Genomic DNA, 25,356 nt, shown 5'->3' on the forward strand with positions numbered 1-25,356 from the left:
CAGGAAGTAAATGAACCAAAGGCCTACCTTTAAAAATGGCTACAGTGCAGCGCTGCATGACATCTTCTTCACACCCTTCATTGTGGTGTTTTCAGAAGCAGCTTAACCTACAAATTCCACATACTCCATGTTGTGTGTGCTGCAGTTAGCTCTGCCTTCACCCACAGGATGAGTTTCTACCCTATTGTTATTCACTTCAAAGACTGACTTCTCTTCATTCATGGTGTCATTTTACCCCTGTGACCCTCTGATCCACAGATGACCTGTGGCTTGTGCCACCTGTTGTGATGTAATGTTGATATAGTGATTAGATTTGCAGTCTGGAGTCTGTGGATTGCGTTGTATTTTGAATAGGGCTTAACAATTTGCAAAATTAATCTAACTGTGATTTTTTTTTTTCCCCAGATATTGTGATTGCGATTTAATATGCAATTATTCTTGGGTTAAGGATCTGGGGGAGGCGATATACCAGCTGCACAGCTAACGCAATGGAAGCAGATGGTATTTTTTGCTTTCCCTCATCAAACTCATCAAACACACAATCCAACAACTCCAAAACGCTCTTGTGGACAAGTTGTGACCTGCACATTCACCACACTAGGAAATAATCATGGAACATTACGAGACGGAGATGTTTTAAAGTTAAATGCAAAGCTGGAACTACACTCTAGACATGGCTGCTGCACTCTGTCACTCTGCCCAGTGGTTTACTCAAGAAATATTTCCGAGTGTTTGCTTCATGTGTTGTAATGTTACATAATTATACGTAATTATTTCAGGCCCAGAAATACATGAAGACTCATTTTCAAACACTCTTGTTTACTGATAACTGCAATGCAACCCTGGATGGTCCAGATGGAGGAGCAGTGGATGGTTGGTGGGTGGCCACCATGTCACAACAAGGCTGTGATGTCAGCAAGGAGGGGGCGGAGTCATGTTATGAGCTGGAATCATGAGGAGAGAGCTGGTGGGCCCCTTTAGGGTCCCTGAAGGTGTGAAAATGACCTTGGCAAAGTATATAGCGTTTCTGACTGACCACTTTCTTCCATGGTACAAAAAGAAGAACCGTGCCTTCTGTAGCAAAATGATCTTGCATGACAATGCACCGTCTCATGCTGCAAAGAATACCTCTGTGTTATTGGCTGCTATGGGCATAAAAGGAGAGGAATTCATGGTGTGGCCCCCTTCCCCCCCGACCTAAACCCTATTGAGAACCTTTGGAGCATCCTCAAGCTACAGAGCTATGACGGTGGGAGGCAGGTCACATCAAAACAGCAGCTCTGGGAGGATATTCTGACATGTTGCAAAGAAATTCAAGCAGAAACTCCAAAAACTCACAAGTTCAATGGATGCAAGAATTGTTAAGGTGATATCAAAGAAGGGCTCCTATGTTAACATGGAACTTGTCCTGTTAAGATGTTTTTGATTGAAATAGCTTTGATTCCAGTAAATATGACCTCCTAATGCTGCAAATTCAACAAATGACCATTTTCAGTTCTTTACAACCTCTAAAATATTTTGAAACTCTGTTGTTCATAATAATGTTGAACAGTGCATTTTGAGTTTTTTTTTTTTTTTTAATTATCATTATGAAGTTTGTTCAAAAACATTTGAATTATGCTCTAATGGCTGATGACATGAAAGTATACCGTCATTTGCATCGTCTATTTAGACAGTGCCCTAAGTTAGAGGCCACATTTAAACTCTCTACAGAACCCTGTTACTGGCTGCTTTGTTCACCATTTATGGCATAATACATAAATTAAACTGGCTTTCATCTTAACATACCATCGCGTGCGCACGCGCACGCGGAAGGTGAGACAGGTGGAGGCGCAGATAGACTGCGGTAGCTTTAAGAGGGAAGGCGTGGTGCTGCTGTTGTGACCGACTTGTCAGTCCTCTCCACTCTCCACTATCATTCAGCTGAATGAACAGGCAGCCCAGGGCATCGGCTCTCGCGTTTAACAGCCCACCAAAGGACACGAATCGGCAGGATTTTCCTGGTGACACGGTCAAGGGATTATTTTTATCGAGCTGACATTGTTTCTCCGCAACGAAGCTGGGAGGTAAGTCAAACATTTCAGTGTAATTCCGTGTGAATGGAGCGGTACATTGTGATGGTGCTCAGCCCCACGGTGCTTCCTCCAGCTGCCGTGGAAAGGCAGAGGGACATCGGCTGGAAATAGTTCCTATGGGCGCAATCTTACAGACATGGGCATTATGAAGGAAATGGTTGTGTCCTCTCTTTAAATACGATTCAAAGATCTACTCATGTGTTCAAAGATGGAAATGCGCTTTTGTCATGCTGCTGTGTTTCCTGATGATTCATGCTAATTAAAGCCAGCCCCTTTTATGGAGCTGCCAGTCTGTTTGGAGCAGTCATATTTAGGGAAAATGGCCTAATTTCCATCAAATCCAACACCGCCATTAGATGCATATTTGTTCATTTATATGCAGCTCTGCGCACGGCAGCAACAGCCTCAGCGATTCTAACTGAAAGATTAAACGTTTCATGACACCATCATGAATATTTCCAGCGATTCACGGCGGACTGTGCTCCAGTGATGGACAGTAGTGAGCCTTCATTTTACGTGCAGTGCATTTGACCTCGATATTAGGCGGCTGTGCGATAACTGGGCTCAACCTGACAGACATGTAATTCCCACGAGTGTCCATAGAGGGGGCTGCTGTGTCACCACACAGCCTGCTGCTGTCATACTGCAAAAAAAGTCAATTTTTATCACATGCTGGGTTCAGTCAAAACAAGGTTAAGCCTCTATTCTCTTTCATTCAATCCTCCAATCAAGAATGATCAAGATAAGGGGAATTATGTGACGAGTTTTTAAACATTTCTGGTTTAAAGGTGGCTTTTTGGCTCAATATTAAAACACAATACCATGTCAAGGTTGACCCTTTTTGCAGTGGGTACTAATTTCTGCTCTCATGAGCTAAATTTGGCTGCAGCTTTAGACATCAGCATTTTATCAGCAGTATACAGGTGCTTCAAAAATGAGAAAATACAAGTTAAGTTGTTTTATATATAAGTGAAAAATGTTAGTGTTTCTTCATCAGTTTTTATCAACTTGGCAGCATCACGACGGGCCTAAACCTGCTGAATATGAAAACAGGACCAACATCTCTAAATTATATCTTTTTCTCTATTTTCTTTTCTTTTTTTATTGTTGCAAAACAAGTTTTAAAAGCACATCATCAGGTAAAAAACAGGCATGTATAAATTTTATATATTTGCAATTTCCCACCGTTATCTGTACATTTTAATAAGGATTTTAAGGAATTCTAATGTAATCATGGGCCATCAGTTTCGTTTTTCCATGAATGTTTGGTAAGCAGAAAAACAACTGAAATGTAATTGTCATCATAGAGTAAATTAAATGTATGGATGTTAACTGTCTGCTCGTGGCTATAATACATCATACACTTTTTTCCACGACTGCATTCGCAGTAACCTTGCAAATCAGATGGATACGCCTGATTCCATGTTTCTCACTGGCGAATCCATTTTGCAAAGCTCCTGTCTGAACTGTTTGGATCCGGTGACAGGACCAATCAGTGACGAGTGGCAGTACTTTCGGGTTCGGCGAAGTTGTGACATAAGCAAGCAGTGAGAAGAGGCCGGTGCAATTATGGTGGAAGACATTAGCTTGGCTGCTGCATAGCGCCAGTTTTATCAGGACTTGACAAAGTTTGTTCATTAAAAGAAGAACAAAGAACAGCAGTGAGTTGTTTTCTTTTCGAAAACGACAAAAGTCATGTACTGACATGTCTACAGTTACCATCGTTTGTGTTATGCAGTTTTTTATAGAGTTTACTCCTTTGGTAGCGGTGCAGGCACAGCTTGTTAGCGGCTATGTCACGTGTTTTGTTGCTCTGATTGGCCCGAAAAGATGTGACAGACAGAACATCAATCAGATCACCTTCTGAGTTTTTTTTCTCCAAAGGCTCTGTCCTTTCCCAAACATTGTCTGTGAGTGGTTTTCCAGATGGGTGTGTCAAACAAATCCATCTGGTGTGTCAGGTTACATTTACAGCCCATTTAAAGCACCTCAGCAACCCAGTTGTTGGTCCTATCCTGAGTCTAGATCTGCTTTGTTAGATTCATCACACATAAAGGGAAATATTTCAAGGCTTACTTGTTTTAATAAGGGATGCACAATATTGATTTTCATGCTGATACCTGATATGCTGATATTTCCAAAGTCATGTTTTTGCTGCTTCTGATATAAACACATTTTCTTACCACACAGCGATCTGCCAGCAAATTGTACTGTGGAGCACATCGCTCCCTTTCTTGTCTATCAGAGTATTTCCACAGCCAGTCCGGCAGCAGTACGTCCCTGGAGTGCCACTCTGCTTCTTTCAAGATGTGCTACAGGTCAATTTTCAGCGCCGGCTGCTGCCATGGCATCAATACCTGTCGATTAGAAAGCTCCAGACAAGAAGTGACAAGCGTGAAATATCCGGTTCTTTCAAAGAACAACACAGAGCACAGACTCTCAATCGTAAATCATCACTATACCAACATTAGTCTCATCCTGCAACAAGAGCAAAGGGTCACCGAGAGGTCAGTAGGTCACAGAGCTACAAGGGTGCCATTGATAAGGAAAAGTTAACTTTTGAGGACATTTAGCCAAAGAATTTTACATAAAACCACAGATCTTTTTAGCAAACATTAATGTTTTAACTTCCTAATGTACTCACCCAAAGGTGGAAGCGATAATATCATGGAACATGAATTCACAGTTCTCCCATGATCTCTGCCCGCTGATCAGGACTGTGCAACGTGACGCTTCCAGTGGGCGAGGTTGCTTCCCTCCGGTCAGAGCAAACACACAACGACTAGTGTGCGGCGCAGTTGCCATATGAGGAAACTACGGGTTAAGTGTAGCTGAAAGAGAAGCAAGGACAGTCTGGTAGTTGTTTTATGTTTGGAGCTTCATTCAAAATGTTCAGGGCTCTCAGTGGATCCCCCTGCTGATCTGTATGGCTGATATTTTGGCTGTAAACATCAGCAGAAATTTTCATATCTGCTGATACCGCTACTCAGCTTTTTAAGCTAATGTCTGCTTGTACCGATAGCATGCTGATGATATTGTGCATCAGTTTTGATCTTAATAAAACTGACTTACAGCTATTGGTGATTTAAGACTCAGCAGTGGCAACCGTGCAGCATGATTTTCATTTTATAGTGCATGCTAACAAGTAAAGGGGCTGCACGGCAGTCCAGGGGTTAGCGCAGTTGCCTCACAGCAAGAAGATTCCTGGTTCACTTCCCGGTCAGGGCTTTTCTGTGCGGAGTTTGCATGTTCTTCCTATGCATGCGTGGGTTCTCTCCAGGTACTCCAGTTTCCTGAGTGACAAGCCTTTGCTGTGTCATCTGTAACCATATCATAAAGTAATCATAATTCAGATGTCTACAATAAATGAATGAATCCAGACAGTAGGGGTTAGTGAAGGCTTGGGATATTTAGGCCCTTAGGGGTTCTGCTGTGTTTATGTTCTGAATTGAAGACAAACAGCATTCTAACTTTATAATGAGGAAATGGAGGCAAATGTTTGCACACTTGGGGGCATTCATTCCTCATAAATCCCTCACGAAACATCCATTTATAGGATGGAAAGTCATCAAGAGCTATTTAATCTGAAACTGAACATCTGGCAGTGATGCAGCATAGGGTCATTTTGATCAGTCATTGAGGCTTTACGAGCAACAGCACCCAAAAAAAAAAAAAAAAAAAAAAGATCTCCTCCTCCTCCTCCTCGTCACCCACACAGCTTTGCTTAAGGAGTACTTAGCATCTGCCACATTCCTCCTACTGGATCAAGATCGTGCTGCTTGGGAGCGTTAAGTAAGCCACAGTGATCCCTGACTGTTTATGGCCACAGTTCAGAAACATGAGAAGAAGAGGGAGAAAAAAAAGAATAAATGGGTGAAAGGATTGGAGCGGATTATGACGTAGAAATTACATTTTAATCATGCTAACCCGTTGGGAGTAAGTGGCTTGCAGGATTTGACCATGTAAGGCTGCTGGAGGAATTCTCAACAATGTGTAGTGCACATACTTTACAGGCATCAATAAGCAGCCCACTGGACCCCACAGACTGTGATAATGGACGTCAATACGGGACGGATTTATCGAAAAGCCCTGCTCTATACCGAGCTGTATGTCTCTAAGCAGAGCTGCTATCCACTGAGCTTTTAATACGCTGTAAGCTTTTTCACAGGTTCAGCTTTGAGCATTAAAATCATACATATAAAACAGGAAACTTGTCTGTGTACTCTGAAGGCAGACAAGAGCAGCTGTTGCAGCAATTTGGCTGCAGTATTTTTAGGTCCCATTTTCTTATAGCACTTACCCGTGTCAGCTACCTGTGTGCTTTTAAAGGGGGAGGGAGGGAAGAATAATAGGTCCAACATCCAAGAGTAACAAGGCCACTGGGCTGAGGTGTAGATCCTGTGGTAGTCCCCATGCTGACAGAGCAGAGGGCACAGAACCTTTGTAGGGTTTGCATGGCGGGAGGATGACGGGAAGCCTGACTCAGCTCAGTCTGGCTTTGTGTGGTGACCAGGTGTTGGCATGTGCCACGGGACAGGATGCCCTGCAGTTGTTCCTTACAAGCCACTGAGGCAGAGAGTCATTCACTTCTCTCTCAGACAGATGTTTGGGTTGGAATTGGCCTCTGCCATTTGAGGCTGTGAGGTGAGAATGTGGTGAGGCAGGACGGGGCATGAGTTCAGGCAGGGCGGAGGTATGTGCATGGTGCAGCATAGGGCTGGGAAATTAATTGAAAATTAGACCAAATTGCAATATAGCATGCTGCAATTTTCAAATCGCAGAAGGTGCAATATTTCTTCGACCTGAAATTTAAGTCAAAATAGCAGTTTTAAACTTTTTTTGCTACAGAGATGTTATGCATGACATATCGTGCAATCATTTAGATGCCTTTTTTTTTTAGAATAGTCTGCAAAATATCCTATCTTCTTATTACTGTACTTTTTTCTTATTAAATATAAGAATGACAAAAATCCTTCAGTGCAACAATTCATGTCCAATGATGGGTCAAAATCATCAGAATTAGATTTTTTAAAAAGAATTGTTCAGTCCTTGTTTAGGAATAAAAGAAACTTAAGGAATAATCACGTATCAAATCACATTTGCAATATTGGGGAAAAAAATTGCTGTTAGATTTTTTTCCAAAAATTGTTCAGCCCTAGTGCAGGGAGGGAAAAGCTGCTCAGATTTTTGACATATTTTTTGACTTCTTGATAAACACAAATATAAACCTATTAGAGTTGTCATGATACCAGTTTTTCAAATTTCAGTATCATACTAGTAAATATCAAACCATATTGATGTAAATATGATACCTTGGCACCCAAAACTGGTTAATTTAGTTACTATTGACTCCTAACCTGCACATTAGAAAAGATCACTGAACACTTACTGAAATTAAACACATTGCTAATGGTAATGAAAAGCTAAATTAAAATGATTCTCAGAAAAATATTGCCAAAAAAAAAAAAAAAAAAAAAAAAATGGCCACCCTGAATTATCACTGATAATCCAGAAGAAGTGTATGCAAGGATTCTGGTCCTTGCCTTTTTTTTTTCTTTTTTTGTTTTGATTTGGTGAAGTAACGCTAGGGTTCATCAGTTTTATTTAGAATGAGCTAACTATTTTTGCTCATATTGCAAATGTGATGTCATTTGCTTAGTTTAAGGACATTATAATTAAATATGTCACTCATTTTGATGAAGAAAAACATACATAAAACACAAAAAGGAGGATTTTTGTAAACCATTATAAAAAAATGACACTTGAATGTTTGCATAATGTGGATAAAATCTCTGCAAAAAGTTGATTTATTGAACTGATATTTTGACACATTTCAAGTTAACGAAATATTGCAACTTGTGCGATTTGTCAATTGCAGCAGGCCATATTGCAATTTATAATCTAATATGCGATTAATTCTCCAACCCTAGTCATGACCCAAATGTGGATCACAATTTGAGTTGGCTGAGAAGAGAGAGTTGGTCGTTGTTCGGAAAGTACTGTATCTACTGAAAGCAGGTAATAATGAAAAAATACAGAATATTTTGGTAATCTTGGTTGCTCAGTTTGTCAGAACTTTGAATAAGCACATTCCCATTTTTCTCTATGAGGCATCAGTTGCAGTACAAAGACTTGAGTGTTGGCTTATGCTGGGGTCCTTTATAAAGCAAGTGCATTGCAAAAGAAGCATCTAGCATAATGATTTTTTAGCACTGATACGCCCCTGTCCTGCCTTCATCTCTGCGGCAGACAGGCAGCTGGCTTACTGTATCTGCAGAGTTTCTGGCACACAGAGAAGGAGTCTGGGAGTAATTAGCTCTCGGGGTATAATCCTATAGTGGTGCGTCTGTTAAAACAGTATTGCGTCTGCACTCACCCCCTTCCATTCCTCAAAGTTCTCAGTCACTGGTGGTCATGAACCCGATCCTTGAGTACTCCAGTTCTTTTTCTTTACTGTGCATGTGATAAAATTGTAGCTAGTTTGGTAAGTTTAAAGCCAGTTCTGGGTTTTGTACCTGTTCTTCCTGGCTTTGGGACTCTAAATCTGAATTAAAACCAGTCATATATGCACAAAACTTTATATCAGGCCATGAGTGTTGCATGTTGGCTGTGTCTCCCTGCTGTCACAGCCCTGTCTTTCTTGGGTTTTTCCTCCATTCCTCTCCCCCCTCAGTCTGTCAGGGATAGTCTCGTGCTGTGAGGTGAATGTGTAAACAACAGAGCAGTCCTCCTGAACTTCTCAGGAGTTCTTGTGTGAAATGTGTGGATAATGCATCCACAAGCATCCCCAGAACTTTGCAACATTGAGATGCATCCATTGCTTCCCAGGATCATTCTGTATGAGAGTTTCTTGAAGAGTCCTGCTTAGGCGATCTGCTTCTCCTTTATATTGGTCTGGTTGTTCTACTTCTTGGAGAACTTGAGCTGCAGATGATTTGCAGCACAGCAGAATTGCCCCAAAATGCCAGAGTTACAGTTGGTAAATTTGATCATCTGCTAAATGTAATTAATTTGTGCATGCCTCTTTTTTTTGTAAAGGTTTATTTTTGGGCATTTTTGTGCCTTTATTTGATAGAGGAGAATAGTGGATAGAGTTGGAAACAGGGATGAGAGCGGGGAGAGACATGCGGTAAAGGGCCTAAGGCCGGATTTGAACCCGGGCCGCCGTGTACATGGGGCATGCGCCTAAACCACTAGGCCACCTGCGCCCTGTGCATGCCTCTTTTGTAGTAAAGTACTTAAACTGTGAATGTTTTACTTTGATTTCTCAGATAATCAGATGTCATGGGGTCAAGTGTTGTATTGTTTTTCGATGGAGAAGGAAACCTCTTGTCCAGTGGGACTTATAAAATAAAACAGGACATTTTGCATTCCTCTCCACCCTTCGTTCTCCTCTTTCCTCCTCCTCAGTCCAACCCTATAGTCTAGTTTCCTGTGAGTCTGGCCACATGTACTCACTCACTCACGATGAATGCTAAAAACAAGTTATGCAATCGTGGTTAATTAGAATAACATAATTACATTGTTGAAGGAAGGACACCTCATGTTCTGTTTTCACAGCTCAGCATGAAAAGTTCTCGAGGTCTGACCTGTTCTTGTTCTTTAGATATAGAACCTTTTGTCACTAGCTGGATGTTTGTCTCCACTGATGCAAGAAAAGAGGCAGTTTGGGCCATTGGGAAATTTATTTGCGCACAGCAGTTTTACCCAGAAATGATAACCTTTTATTTAGTTCTGGCTGTTTGTTCCCATGTTTTGGGTTATGGTTTTGAAAACTGTTTTGAGTGCACAGATTTTAAACAGTACTGTTTCCATAGGTTTAACTGGCAATATGCAGTTGATCTGAAAACTTTTCACACATGTGCACTGGGGCGATGCATCTTTATTGACAATCTCATTACAATTATCATGTCAGCCGTGTTATATTATGATGCATCACAATGTATCATGATCTGACTAGGGCTGTACGGTTTGCAAAAATAATCTAATTGCGGTATTTCCCCCCAATATTGCGATTTTATATAAATAGACAGATAGATAGTTGTTTATTGTCACTGCATTGTAAAAACACAACCAAATTACATTTGGCAGTCTCCTCTGTAGCAGTAAACACAGTCGTCCAAGCTGGTTAGAAATCTGCAGCCTCACGTCCATCGTGCAGGCGAGGGAGTGGGCACCCAGGAGAAAGATGCTTAGTACGACAGTTTGTGTGGGGCCGATCTTAGCCTAGTGTGTAGCCCGGCTTGTTTGCCCCGCTTTTGCCTTCTTGCACAATGCCATCTCTGCCTTCTCCCCACTGGCTGTAGGTGTCGTGCTGCTCCATGCCCTCCTCCTTTCAGTCTCCGAGCGCCCCATTCTCCAGATAATCTCCGTTGGGAAAGATGTAAACTCCGTGGGCACGCTGTCAGTTCTGGTGTGAGTGTAGGGCTTTGTTTTGCTGCTAGTGATGGAGCGCCGGTCCGCTGCGTTCCTACGTGCCGCCCCATACTACCTCAATAGGTAGCATTCAGTAGTCTGTTGATCAGGCAGTGTTCCATGGCAATTACTGGCAGTTGTTAGCTTTTAAGCTAGCCAGAAGTTGTAGTTGAGACTGAGGTCTTCTTTTCACCTTTTTTGGGTTTTTCTTGATGGAAATTTCCCATTCTTTCTCTCAGAGGTGTCCTGGACCATCCATCTTCTTTGTTTTCATAGGTTTCTACATACGTAGCTTGTCAACTTAATTATGAAAAACACTACAAGTTCAAGATATAAGCCAAGAGTGCATCTTTCTTACTGCCAACTGCTCTGATTGCCCAGCAGCAGGAAAAGATATGCGATTATTCTTAGGTTCCTCATCTTATGTATTTTTCAACCAACTCAAAATCATTCACTATTACAACCTACATTCAGTCAGGGACACTCTCATCGTATTTCTAACTATTTTATTGCAAAATGGATCTGCAGTTTTACTTTGCAGAGAAGGCTCTGCTCTAAAGATGCTCCCTAGGTTAGTTAGCATGCTTTGACTTTCCAGGCAGTGCCTGGCTAGAAACCCCCATATAAGATATAGATACATTTATCAAAATGGCTACGTTTACATGAGAGCTTTAATTCCCCTTTAATTCAGAATTAAAGTTAAATCCTCTTTAAAAAGGCCTTGTAAACACCTAATTCCAAATGAAAATGACCATTCCGAATTAAACTTAAATCCGAAGTAAGTGGCTGGTTTATTCTGATTTTAAATCCAAATTGAATAATTCCTCTATCATATACACGTTCATTCCACTTTAAATTAATTCCGGTCGTTCTGCGCATGCTTGTCCCTTGTCTTCTTCTTAGGTTTTACGGTGGTTGGCATCCATCCCTTTGGTGCATTACCGCCCCTCGTTACCTTGTCCTGTTGTGATGACGCATATATTCCGCGCTAGCAGGCAACATATTCCAGGATGGCCACCCGAAGCAAGTGTTGGACTCGAGCCGAGACAATTTATTTAATAAGAGCCTTAGAAGATATGGATATAATGAAAAGAGTGGATGGACGGAAGCAGATGGAGTTTGTTTTCTTCCGGTAGACGTAAATACGTTACGTCCGCCCCCTGTCCAATCAGAACCCTTCCCAACCCCCAGACCTTAAGCGGAATTGAACAAAGGCGATTAAACGTGTTTTCCATGTAAACCTCAATTCGGAATTACTATTCCCATGTAAACACAAAGGAGAATACTTTAATTCCGAATTATTTAATTCTGAATAATTAATTCCAAATTAAAAAACATCATGTAACCGTGGCCATTGTGTACTGAAAACAATGGAATTATTTCAGATGCATTTAATCCACAGTAGCATGAATCTGAATATGAGTGTGCAAAGAGCTTAAAGGAGGTAGCTTGGGTAGGGGAGGTGAAGCTGGGGTCTGATTTTCATGAACTAACGCTAAGTTTCATCAGTTTTAGATAGAATGAAGTAATATTTTTTGCTCATGTTGCAAATTTGATGTCATTTGCTTGAATGGAGAGCATTATCATTTTTTGTTACTTTTTTGATTAAGAAAAAAACATGCATGTACACACAACGGAGGATTTTTCTTAACCAAAAATAATATGAAAAAAAAAAAATAAATTTGACACTTGAATGTTTGTATAATGTGTAAAAAATCTCTGAAGCAAAAAAAGGCTTATTAAACTGGTATTTTGACACATTTCAAGTTAAAGAAACATTGCAACTTGTGCGATTTGGAAATTGCTGCAGGCCGCATTGCAATTTAATATAATTTGCAATTCATTTCCCAGCCCTAGATCTAACTGTAGGAATTACTAAACAAAGCCTAAAACAGGGGTCATCAACTCCATTCACACAAGGGCCAGCTTTTTCTTGACAGACATTGTGGGGGCCAGACATTGAAATAAACTCAACTAAAGTCAATATTTCAGTCTAGTTAAAATACTCTTTTAAAAATATTATTTCTTTTAAAAATGAATGGAACTTAAGGCTTTAAACAGTGAGGCAATATACACATCACCTCTTATATACTTATCACCTGTACTGAAGCCATCCACAGGGGGGTGACTGTGGTATTTTAGCTCCATATTTCTGGAGCCTTCCTGATGCCTATCACTGAGTTTGATGCTCATAATCTGTGTCTGTGTCAAATACCAGAGGGAAAGGAAACCGATTTTTTGTGTAGATTCTAAGAAGGTAAATTGCACTCTCAATGAGCCTTAAAAAATGCTGCTTTAATCAAAGCAGAAATGACAAGTGTTTTTTTTTACCATGCTAAAAGAAATACAATACCTCTTTGCCTCTTGTTTCAAAAAACACTAAGTTGAAGATTTATTTAAACCTTGACAAAACAGTTAAACCATAGCACACCATGTTCTTTCCTTCTCAAATTTTCTAAATGTAATTATCCTCCGAGGGCCGGATTGGAAGCCATGAGGGGCCTGATGTGGCCCCCAGGCCTCCAGTTGATGATCACTGGCCTAAAAGATTGTATCCATTTGGTTACTAAAAGGGCGTTGGGGGCTGCCATATTGACAGTGCCAGCTAAAACTAACCTCAGAATGGTCTAGAAATATGACAAAGGCATGGAGCTGAGGCAGGCTTTAAGCCTTCTGATCAACACCTACTCTGTGCTGGTCTGCAGTGATATTAGCTGTACCCCTAAAAATGCATGAAAAAATGTCCTTATAAGGAATGTACTGTACTGTAGGGCTGGGCAATTAATCAAAAATTAAATTAAATCGCAATACAGCCTGCTGCAATTTTCAAATCGCAGAAGGTGCAATATTTCTTTAACCTGAAATTTGTGCCAAAATATCATTTTACACCTTTTTTTGCTGCAGAGATGCTGTACATTACATATCTTGCAATCACTCAAGTGACATTTTTTTAAGAATAGCCTGCAGAAACTTTCTTCACTTTTGTAAAATTTTCTTATTGACTATGAGAACAATATGAAAATTACCACTTCCTTCAATAAAAAAATGCAATCTGGTTTGCAGTACAGTCAATAGCAGCTCAATAAGTTATCCTGTTGGAGGTAACATAAGATGAGGAACTTCAGAAATAATCACATATAAAATCGCTATCGCAATATTCGGGGGAACTGCGTGCAGATGGCCACGCAGTTATGCCCCATGTACGCTGGCAGCCTGTGTCCACATCTGGCCTGTGGCTTCTTTCCTGCCTGCTCTATCAAACTCATTCTCTCTAAATAAAGGTGTTAAAAGCCCCAAATTACTTTCTGTACTGTTTGAAAGAAAAGCTGGTATTTGATCATTTAAATGAGGTGCAGCAGCCAGGCCAGAAAATCATGCAACATCAGTATGAGTTGATTATCATGCATATGTATACATGCACGTTTCATTACAGAGTCACACCACCAACAACTGCTTTGGCATACACTTCAGTTTTTTGTCTTATTTTTGCAGATTTGTGTGCATGGTAGGTATGAGAAAGGAACATATTTTGAATACACATCTGTAAAATAATCTCATTTTCATTGGACCATTTTGGTTCAAACATGGCCTTAGGACTTGATTTTATGAGACATTCCAGTTGTGTGTGTGGGAGCTTTCAGCTACAGTAAAGGTGGTATTTGCATGAAATGTCCATGATGGCTGCATGATTGGTTTCTTCCATCCTATCAGATCTAAATACACAGGGAGCATGTGCCCATGTTAGATTGCCTCTTAGATGTCATGTGGAATTATTTTCCCATCACTGTGAATGATTTAGCACTGAGGGTAATAGAGGTTGAGAATCTCCTAATATGTCTTCACATCCAGACACCCCCCCGCCCCCCTTCCTCTCCTTGCATGTTTCAAACGTGGTTCCTTTTCACCCTCTATCCTGCTTCACCCCCCCAGATGACTAACTCAATGCAATGGTTGTTTCAGTCCCGTCTCCACGTAGTCACAGGCAATTAGCTCCCGTCAAAACAGACCGCTAGGCTGAGGCTCGGGCATATGAAATCTTGCTCCCACTCTCCACACTTGGCTAATATTACTTTGGGCTACCGAGGAAGGGCCAGATCAGTTTTGTCAGAAGACTGAAGGAAAAAGAGGTGGGGGGGGGGTCTCCACTAGGGACCTGTGCATGTGCTACCTTGCCTAGCACAAAGCAGCTCTTTCACTGGGGATCTGGAACACATATGGAATCGTTTATCAAATCTTAAGTTCGTCAGTCCCCCATATTCTCTCGGCTGCAGGTTCCCCTCACTTCAGCATCTCAGATTCACTTAAATGAGCTTGAAACACTGCACCTTGAGATGTTCCTGTTTTAGCCCTTGCTTCGAGGTAACCCTCAATACTCTCCAGTATTAGCTCGCCACTTTGGGGTCTGCTCATAGTGAAAGAAATCCTTTAAGGCAAAGTCTTCCTCTGATGTTTTGTTTGGATCTTTTTTCTTTCTACAACCCCAACGCCTCAGTTTCAAAATCTGATATGTTGTTTATGTTCGATTGTGAATAAAATATGGGTTTATAAGATTGGCAAATCATTGGTTTTATGTACATTTTACACAGTGCCCAAACATTTTTGGGAATTGGGGTTGTACAACATCAATCCAACCATTCATAACCCCTGACACTATTTCTAAGGAGGTTCACATTAGGACCCTGGACTTGACCCCAAAGTCTGGTTGTATTTGGTTGATGTGAATTCAGGGGTAACGTGCTCAGGAACCGAATCTGATCTGGTCTCAGGCATGGTTTATTTGGACCTGAGCATGGTTCATGGGGTGTGTGAACTGCACTGGGCAAAGTGTTGGGTGCTTATATGAGAAAAGCTGGAAAGTCAGTTCTAAATGTCTCCTGTCACTTAAAACAACAGCGTTTTTGTATAGCCCAAGCTGGGCCGGGGCGATTTTGCCTAAATATCACATCACAGTATTATTCTTTCCTTTGATGGTAACAGTATTCTATCACAGTATCACAAAATTAAAAAGAGATGCTTTTAAATCCAAATTCAGGTGTTGCAAAGCCCCTTCTCCCTTTAAAACAAGCCTTGGATGGCATACTCAATTTATGTCTAAGCATAGGAGCACAGAATTGTTTTTTTACTCTCTAGGTCTACTTCTTTCTAACTGCACTTCAAGTTTTAAGTTTCATCTCTATCCTGCTGAGGTGTGTTAAGCTGCTAATGACTTGAACACATTTCCTGAAAAGGGTGTTCACAATAGAAGAATATAAGAAAATAACATCAGCTGACTTTTATTGTGAAGAACTTGATGGAGGTAGCGTGTTTAGCTAACATACCAGCGAGTTTATGCAGCTAGTTTCCAGCTGCTTCTCTGACCTTGTTTAGCGCTGCGGCCTGGTTCTTTGACTCATCTTGCATTAAAAAAGGAAGGCATGAGTTAAAACACTTTTAAACAGTTGTTTAAGCCATTGTAAGGTGAAGAGCTGCGGCGCTGGGCTCTAGGCAAACCGAGACCAGCCGAAGCAGCATGCAGCTTGTGTTAAGGACTCAGGGAGGCTGACAGAGATGGCACACTGACTCTGTTGCAGTTTTTACAGCAGTGTTAATTTTGGCAGCCAAATTTTCAATTTTAGTCTTTGTCTTTAGATGAAATGTCTTTAAGTTTTAGCCACATTTTAGTCATTTCTACCCTTTTTAGTTTTAGTCTATTGTTAGTCTATAAAAGTCCTCACATTTTATTCTTTACTTTCAGTCCAAGCATTAATTCTCTTGCCTAAATCTGGTACCAGACCACGGTAGTGTGTTCTATCCATCCTGCCAAACCTGGGGTCCCTGCTTTCTATAGCTGAGAGGCAGAATAGCTACAGATCCATTGTATTTCGACAGATTCACCCATAGTGGAGAAATATCAGGGATTTTGACTGTCTGACGAAAACTTAATTACATTTTAGTCTAGTTTTAGTCATCTTGATGAAAACTAAACTTAGTTTTTGTCAGTTTTAGTTATCACAGATCTATTTTTGTAAGTCTTAGTCTAATTTTTGTCATGGAAAGAAAGGCTGTTGACGAACATTTTTAGTCATAGTTTTAGTCGACGAAATTAACACTGTGTTACAGCCATCAATCTTGGAGAGGACAGAACACACTTTTTTCCTGTTTACCATTCTTGGATACAACGGCCAGAGGGGTGCCGTTCGGTTAGTTACCTTGGCTACACATCATGCTGTAGAAAGACTGTAGAAAGAATTGGACAATGCCTGTGTGACATCAGTCGTCTGCTTACAATAGGTGGACTCAAACTGATTTGGAAGTCAATTCGTGGCAGCTTCCATATTGAAATCACTGTCTTTGGATAAACCTAATGGGCCGCTCACTAAGCTTGACTTTCTGTCAGCTAGCTAGCTAGCTAGCAAGCATTCTGGTTGACAGAAACGTAGCCTCTGCCTGTCGAGCTATCTGTCAATCAAATGAGGTGCACCAATCAGTGCGCAGTGAGGTTTTTCCTTAATATAATCTAAACCATTGTGGTAGAAACCCCCCCCCCGTACAGTGAGAGCACATGAAAACATTAGCTAATGAGACACGTTTGGTGGTTCCGATGGAACTTCCGGTGTTAATGCAGCCAGCCTCAAGTTGACACTCACGGTATTACAAATTTTTGCACTTCCACATTGGCTTCATTTTTCAGGACAGGAGGTTGCTGCTGTACAGCTGAGGAAAAGGCTCATTGTTCATTGGTCTTTGTTGTCCTCATGGAGCAGACACAAAAGTCAAAGTGAGTGGTTGTCATGGTTGTCTCTTCAATTTCCTTATTCTGAGTGGTTTTGGATTTGCACACCAATGATGTGCATACGACCACCTGTACTGCACTATAATGTGAAAGCAGACCAGCAGAGTAGAGGGGAAGGCTGAGCATTTGTGCCCATGCAGGGTAGGAAAAATTCTAATATTATAGGTATGATATATCTAATACTATATAGAAATGCCTGTTTTCCTTAGGAGAAATTGGGATGAATAAGAGTGGCTTCTTTGCCTTTTTCCTTTGCCTAAAGCCTGCCTTCTCCTTTTTTTGCTATTCTTGAATGAATTTATTTGTACTCAAAGTTTTAGGAGCACTATTTGACCAGTAACACAATGCCAGCGTGACATCATCTCTGAGGATCGGCTCCTAAACTGCACAGCTGGGTGTAGATAGCGTGGATGTTTATTTTTTCCCCCTGCTGCATTCCAGCTTCTTATTTTTAATGGCTGTGATATCCAGCTCGGGGGGTTACTTCTATAAAAGGAAGTCTGAAGACTTTAGCCGACCCTGTGGAAAGGAGGCTTACATGCCACATTTTCTCAAGATGTAACCTTCAGATTTCCAAGAGAAGAGACATCAGTCAAGCAGAAAAAGAATGGATAGTTTGGCTTTGGTCAAAGACAGTGGGATAAATGACTGTTCACAATGCTGCACGGAGATGTCAGCTCCACCAGTACATTCTTTAGAACTCTGCAGGCTGTCAGAATTTCATGTTTTTAATTTTAAGCTTTGAAATCATGAAAAATGGGCCTGTAGAATCCACTTTACGATGGTATGGGACATCCACTCACAAGAAAGATGATCCTCTCAACCTTTAAATTTTCTACAACCAGAATGGAGGAATCATCTGTCTGCTGTGCTTCTGTGTTAAAAATCTCACACAGTAGTCAGTAAGAAAGTCTAGGTGTCATGTTTTCTGTGATTTCAGTGTCATGTTGTAACAGTGCACACCAGTCTGACATTTCTATGTTTCTATGTAGAATTTACTTGGTGTGATGGTACTGTGACGGCGTTGGTTTCTGCCTCCTTGTCTGGCCTCTTTGGCTTCATGGGTGTTCATTCAAGCTCTTAATCAAAGATCAGATGTAAGTAAACCAAATTTAGAATGACTTTAAAGCTGAGGTCAGACTTCATGATCCTGAGTGTTAGTATGGTGATCTCAGAACCTAACCTGGAATTTTACCCTCACTGACATGAGAGATCGTAGAAAGCAGAGAGAAAAATCACACATGCTAGACTCTCTGCTTAAAAGATGATTGATTGATGATTGAACGGACTCTTTCACACAGGCAAAATCCAAAGAAAAAAATGGAGCATGTAAGTCATTTAAGGAAGTCTAATTCAGGGGCAAAGGGCTAAAGAAGAGGTAGAGCATGGTCTAAAAGTGTCTAGTGCTCCAGTTTTTTCTTTGGATGTTGCCTTTGTGAGGAAATACATTGATTCATATTGAAAATGTCAACGGTCCATTCTGGAGAGCACACACCTTCACCTGTGGAGGATGCTGAATCTGAAGAGACTCCTACGATGTTAGACTTTGTGTTGGGAGTAGGGATTAACATGGATTTTGTTTGTGACTACATGTTCCTGATGTTGTCAGTGTTTCACACTGTCTTTATTAACCTGTTTACTTCACACAAACAGGATGAAGCAGAGATTATGTTCTCTGTCTGTTGCCCTGCAGAGACATTGCCATTAATTCTAAGACTGTTAAGTCTTTCATTGTCTACATGACGCTGTCCTGCGGTTTAAGTTAAACTTAACACCAAAGGGTAACCATGACAGCTGATTATGAGTGACACGTAACATTTTTATTTCATTTCTGACCAAAGAAAAATGTAATTTAGTCACTTTTCTTCAGTGGATAGATATGTTTACTGCTTGGTTCCTCTGCCATGGTAGAGTTAGCATAGCATAGCCGATGCTGCTAACAGGCAGCTGGGCTGCTGAAGTACCACAGCTGGTGTCACAGTGTTTTATGTCGAGTCCATCCCCTTATTCTGAGTGAGAACAAAAACAAACAGCGTTGCAGGCCTAGTCTGGAGGTCATGGGGTGTCCCAGGTAGGCCTTGCTATTCACTGTGACATGCTGCATGGGGTAAAGTGATTGATATTCCAGGTCAGGACTAGGGCTGAACGACTTGCAAAAATAATCTAATTGCGATCCCCCCCATATTGTGATTTAATTTGCAGTTAATCTTAGGTCAATCTTGTGTATTTTTTGACAGATTCAATCAAGAAATAATTCCATAAATAAGACCATGTTCATTGAAAACAAAGAAATTATTTCAGAGGCAATTAATACATAGAAGCATGAATCTGGCTATAAGGGTGCAACAAGCTTTAAGCTATAAAGGAGGCAGCTGGGGTGGGGGAGGTGAAGCTGGCTACCAGCTGATGTATGACTTTAGTGAAGTTACGCTAGGCTTCATCAGTTTTATTTAGAACGAGCTAACTATTTTTGCTCAAATGTGATGTCCTTTGCTTTGTTTAAGGACATTATCATTTTTATGTCACTCATTTTGATGGAGAAAAACATAAAAAGGAGGATTTTGGTAAACCATTATAAAAAATGGACACTTGAACGTTTGTATAATGTGGATAAAATCTATGCAAAAATTGATTTTTTAAACTGGTATTTTGACACATTTCAAGTTGAAGAAATATTGCAAGTTGTGCGGATTTTCCGTTGCAGCAGATCATATTGCGATTTAATCTAATTTGCGATTAATTGCCCAGCCATAGCAAGGACAGATCTAGGACTGCCACATTCGGCTATAATATTGCTTATAATGCATTGTCACCTCTGCGTAAGATGGACTGAAACATCTTCTTCTACTGTTGCCTGTTGAAGAAAAGAAAAACCGTAAAGCTCGTCTTTACTTGAGTTGTTCTCCATGTATGAGTCCTCAACTGCTATAAGCTAATGGTGAAACACTGCCTAAGGACTTGACAAAGAAGATTTGTAGAAATCACTTCTCATTGATGCAGCTCTGTGTGTCAGAGGTCAAACATGTTGTTGTGAATAGACTCGACTCACGTAGGTGAAAGGCGATCTTTGACCTCGGACCAGGTCTAACTGCCAGGCTGGTCTTTTCAGAGAAAACACTGTTTACAAAAAGCTGGTGATTGTGTTTTAGATTTAATCATCTCGACATGTTGGACCTGATCTCTAGTGGTATTTTAAGTTTATCTGGATCCATGTGGCTTTATTTTGCCTGAGACCCAACAAACAAAGTTTAGCCAGTTCTTCCTTGAGTAGAAAATTTCCTCTGCTTCAGACTGAACAGATTTTATCTTCATTGCCAAACTGAAGAAAAATCATTTGGCCCAGATTGTTGTCCTTGAGCTTGTATCATGCATTGTTTGTTTCCAAGTATCAGATCCTTCCTAAATTAGCCTAAACTTCTCAACAGTAACAATCCAGATGTCCTCATTGGCCTGACACCCATTTAATGCCTAGCAGATGGTATTTGTGCTTAAAACAGATTACCTTAATGAGGTCATTGCCAATGAACTGTGTGGGTTTGACCAAATGATCTGGTAGAGGCCCGTACCAGCCCATTAAGTCTCAAAATTTACTTAAGGTTACTTACAAGTTAAACAGGAATTTGAGTGGCTGGTTGGACCGCTGAGTATCCTGTGCAGCAGTGTTGGTCTTTATGGTGCATTCAGCATGAGGGGCCTCTACACAGATATGGCATAGTGTGTTCCTCTTTGGGCTCTGTTATTGTAACGATCAGATCTTCCTGCTCCCTCCCTCTGTCTCCTTGGTGGATAGCGTCCCCTCTGCTGCCCTGTGCCGCTCTGTTTGTGTGTTTGATTGTGGGAAAATAACTCGACAGTCCGTGAGAGTCCCCCGCTCTCTGGGCTGCTTTTTCCCTTGGGGTCCTCCATGCTTGGAGAGTCGGAGCCCAACCACTGCTGTGCGGCCCCTCTCCTCCCAGCAACCCTTAGTGACAGTAAAGTATAAATCCCCTTCCCAGTCTTTTGAGTCTGAACCTCTTTACCATCCATTTGTATGATCCGCCCCCTTTCAAAAGCCTCGTCTCTTGTCTTTTCAGGTCCGTCTTTTCAGAGATAGTAGACTACAGGTTTTTCAGCAGTTGTTTCAGAAGCCTGGCAAAAAGCACTCCTTCCTGATGAATCATTTTAAGTGACTGGCTGAGATGGAGACATGGATTTGTAAAAGACAGTTTTGGGAATGGACCAGCCTTTGGTGGGTTTTCTTTGGCTGCTCTTGTAGAATATGCACTGGCTCCAAAGCTGGATTTTGAACCTTCAATAGATGAAGTTTATAGCTCTGAGCCTGCAGTTTTCTTAATGAGACTGCTTCTGGTTCACATACTGTTTTGACAGAGGGAATTAGCTCATTAAAATAAGGTTGTGGCTTTTATATTTAGATTTAGTCTACACTGGCATTGATTTGCTTCCATTTTCATATTTAGATGCAGATGCTGTGATATTTTTACATTTTGTGTCATGGGATGTCCCTCTCTTATCGGGTTTATTTTAATCTCACACCATACAGCAAAGTTATCAATCATTGAATCAGCTAATCTATATTTGTAACCAATGACATGTTAAGATACTTTAGAAGAGGGCAGGTTTAGACCATACTTTGTTTTATAAAGTCCATCATGAGCTCAGCACTAAGAAATAGTTAGCAAAGTTACAGTGGCAAGGAAAAATGTATTTTTTTACAGGCAGAAACCCTGATCTGAAACAGACTTATGTTGGAAAACTATCTGACAAAGCTGTGCTCGGGGTTGAGAGGGAGATGCACAAAAGGAGAGGAGGAAGATGCGGTATGGGAGAAGACAGTAATATAGAAACATAGAGAAGTAAATGCAGAATGGGAGAAGACTAAAAGGAGTTGGAGAAAGGAGGATGGTGAAAGAAGGAAAGATGTAAGAGGGAGATGCAGAAAACATAGGAGGAGGGGGATATAGAACAAGAAGAAGAGGGAGATGCAGAAAACAGAGGGAGAGGGAGATATAGAACAAGGAGGATGAGGGAGATGCAAAAAGATGGCAGCAAGAGATGCAGAAAAATGAGGAGAGGGAGATGCAGGAAGAGACGAAAGGGGGAGAAGCAGAACGTTGGAAGTGGGGTTGCAGAAAAAGGAGGAAGCAAGAGATGCAGGAAAGGAGGAGGAGCAACATGTGGAACAAGGAGGATGATGAGATGAAGAAGGAAGAAAATGGGAGATGCAGAAAAATAAGTAAGAGGTATATGCAGAACAAGGAAGCAAAGAGAGATGCAGAAGGAGGAGGGAGATGTAGAACAAGGATGAAGAGGGATTTATGGAAACTTGTCTCTGTCAGATAAATGAGCCACCTAACTCCACACAGTTTTATGGTTTACCATCTGCAATTCATTTTCTTGTTTCATGCAGCATCTCAAGATTTAATGTATGTAGATTTTAGATGTAGATTCAACCAATCCTTTAAAGTTGTAATCATCAATCATAATATTCTTATCTTATTTTCAGCAGCAGGGTTTGGAGGCCAAACAACCTTAAAATGAGGCATGAGGAAGAAAAATGGTTAAAACAAGAAGTGTCAGACAGAATCTCTCCAGTGATCTCATATTTCAACTGAAAAGCCTTTCCCAAACAATAAACCATTGAATAAGCTCAGCAGCATCATAACTCTTGCTAAGACTTTCAGATGACTAAATTTGGCTTCTGTATCTTCCCATGCATTTCTCTGCGATCATGTAATGACTTTATATTTCACTTCAAAGCTCTTAAGTAGAATAGAAAGCTGTGACAGACACTTTCACTGTTTCTTCTGAGCCTGTAATGGATCATCTGACCTAACTGCCATGCTGCTGTTTGAGCTCAAAGACAGATGAGCAAATGCAGTTCAGGATCAGGGAATGATAACAAATGGGCCTGTCTTTCTGCTATCGAGTAGCAAAACATACAAACACAATCTGAACAGTGGAATTGAGCCATGGATCCTTCATTCCCGGCAAGTTCTTTTCAAAAACTCCTTTTTGCCAAGTGACAAACCGCGTGGTTGGCAACAGCTAAAGCGTTCAGAGGCTGTATGAATAGGGGTCTGTCTCAGGAGAGGCTTGTTGAAATGGGGCCTTTTTACTTTCATCCCTCCAGAGAGCAGAGTGATCTCGAGCAGGTTTTTGTGCTGGCGGTGCTCTTCAAATGGAGCATTGAAAGGCGAGGCATTTATTTGTGCTGTGTTATAAACTGTGTCCTTACCCCAGATTTAGCATCTGTGGGTGTTCTCCATCATCTGTAAGCACTGCCGGCCATCCTCCCACCCTTTATTTCTATTATCCTTACACTCACCGGTGGAGCTTTTCTCTTGACCTGCTGCTGCTGTTTACTTTTATTCTGAAAGTGTTCATACACTCGTCGTCTCCTGAGAATGGATGGCAAGTTATCGACTATTCAAATCGTCATCAGAATCATCTGATTATTTATCTTTAAGATGTATTTTCCTTAATTGGCGAGTGTCGAATGAGCTTTTACCACCGTATGATGGTTGTATCACACCCGGCTGCTGTTTGTAAGCAACCATTAGATAACAAAAGAATTTAAAGGTTTAGTGCCAGATGAAGGTAAGATAAAGCAGAAACAGTAAACAGTGTTGAAAACAGTACTGAAGTACAACAACCTGCAGTTCCCAAGTGCCCACTTGAAACCTGCTGCAGAAGCATTAGAAGTCACATACACGGCATGTTAAACTGCACTTTTTTACACATTAAATAAACATAATAACAGCTTGGTTCAAAGAGGAATTTAGTTGGAATATTTCAGATCTTTGTGGACACACAAAGATCAGGGTGAAATGTTTTAGGTAACAGTTGTGCTTTGACCTAAAAGAGGCATGACTGATGTAACTGCAAGCTAGCATGGTGTAGCTGAGACCCTCCTCAGCTCTTTGTCTATTTTCAGGTAGATCTAAAGTTAGTTTGAAGCATCTTGAACATGGTGACCACTACAGACTGCCTTCAAAAGATGGCTTCAGAAATCAATGAATGACATCAATAAGACATGTTCATACATTCTACAGCCTATGAGCACAGAGGAGCACTCTTTCATTAACCTTGCAAAGCAGATGGATTTGCTCGTTTCTGTGTTTCTCACTGGCGAATTCATCTTGCAAAGCTCCCATCTGAACCGTTCGGGCACAGTTAGAAAGTGACAGGACCAATCAGCATTGAGGGGCAGTACTTATGGGTGTGGCATAGTCATGAAATAAGCAAGCAGCGGGAAGAGGCCAGTTCAATTATGGCGGAAGAGATTAGTGTGGATGCTGCTAAAGCGTAACCTGACACGCCAGATGGATTTGTTTCATACATCCATCTGGGAAAGCTTCAATAGGAAAGGTCTGAGAAAAGGCAAAGGCTTTGAGTATGACTGGGTGAGCGTTCTGTCTGTCACATCTCTACGGGCCAATAAGAGCAACAAATTACGTGACGTAGCCGCTAGCAAGCTGCGCGTGCGCAGCTACTGAGGAATAACGTGAAACATGGCGACTATAGACATGTAAGTACTCGACTTTTGTCGTTTTTGAAAAGAAAACAACTCACTGCTGTTCTTTGTTTTTCCTTTAACAAAGAAATGTCGTCAAGTTCTGATAAAAGTGGTGCTTTAGCAACATCCATGCTAAGCTCTTCCTCCATAACTGTTTACGTCACGACTCTGCTGCGCCTGAAAGTACTGCCCCTTGTAGCTGATTGGTCCTGTCACTTTCTAACCAGGCCCAAACAGTTCAGATGGGAGCTTTGCAAGATGGATTCGCCAGTGGAAAGGAAACGGGTGTATCCATTTGCTTTGCAAGGTTAGCAAAGCAACAGTTTTATCAGAACTCGACAACATTTCTTTGTTAAAAGAAGAACAAAGAACAGCACTTAGTTGTTTTATTTTCAAAAACGAAAAAGTCGTGTACTGACATGTCTACAGTCGCCATGGTTCGCGTTATGCAGCTCTCTATGGAGTTTACTTCTTGGTAGCAGTGTTTGGGGCTACGACGTTATGTGTTTTGTTGTTCTGATTGGCCTGTAAAGATGTGCACACAGTATTTCAATAATGCATTGAGAGATTCTGGACAC

At 41.0% G+C, this 25,356-nt stretch overlaps 1 protein-coding gene across 1 annotated transcript in view; it reads left to right on the forward strand.

Moving 5' to 3' along the window:
* Positions 1-1,931: 1,931 nt before the first annotated feature.
* daam2 (dishevelled associated activator of morphogenesis 2) overlaps positions 1,932-25,356 on the forward strand; it is a 236,507-nt gene continuing 213,082 nt past the window's right edge. The window contains exon 1 of the mRNA XM_041812437.1: positions 1,932-2,066. The gene's annotated coding sequence lies outside the window, so the exon portion shown is untranslated. The remainder of the gene's footprint in view (positions 2,067-25,356) is intronic.

The sequence above is a fragment of the Cheilinus undulatus genome, linkage group 18 (assembly GCF_018320785.1).
Source record: "Cheilinus undulatus linkage group 18, ASM1832078v1, whole genome shotgun sequence".
NCBI classification, from domain to species: Eukaryota; Metazoa; Chordata; class Actinopteri; order Labriformes; family Labridae; genus Cheilinus; species Cheilinus undulatus.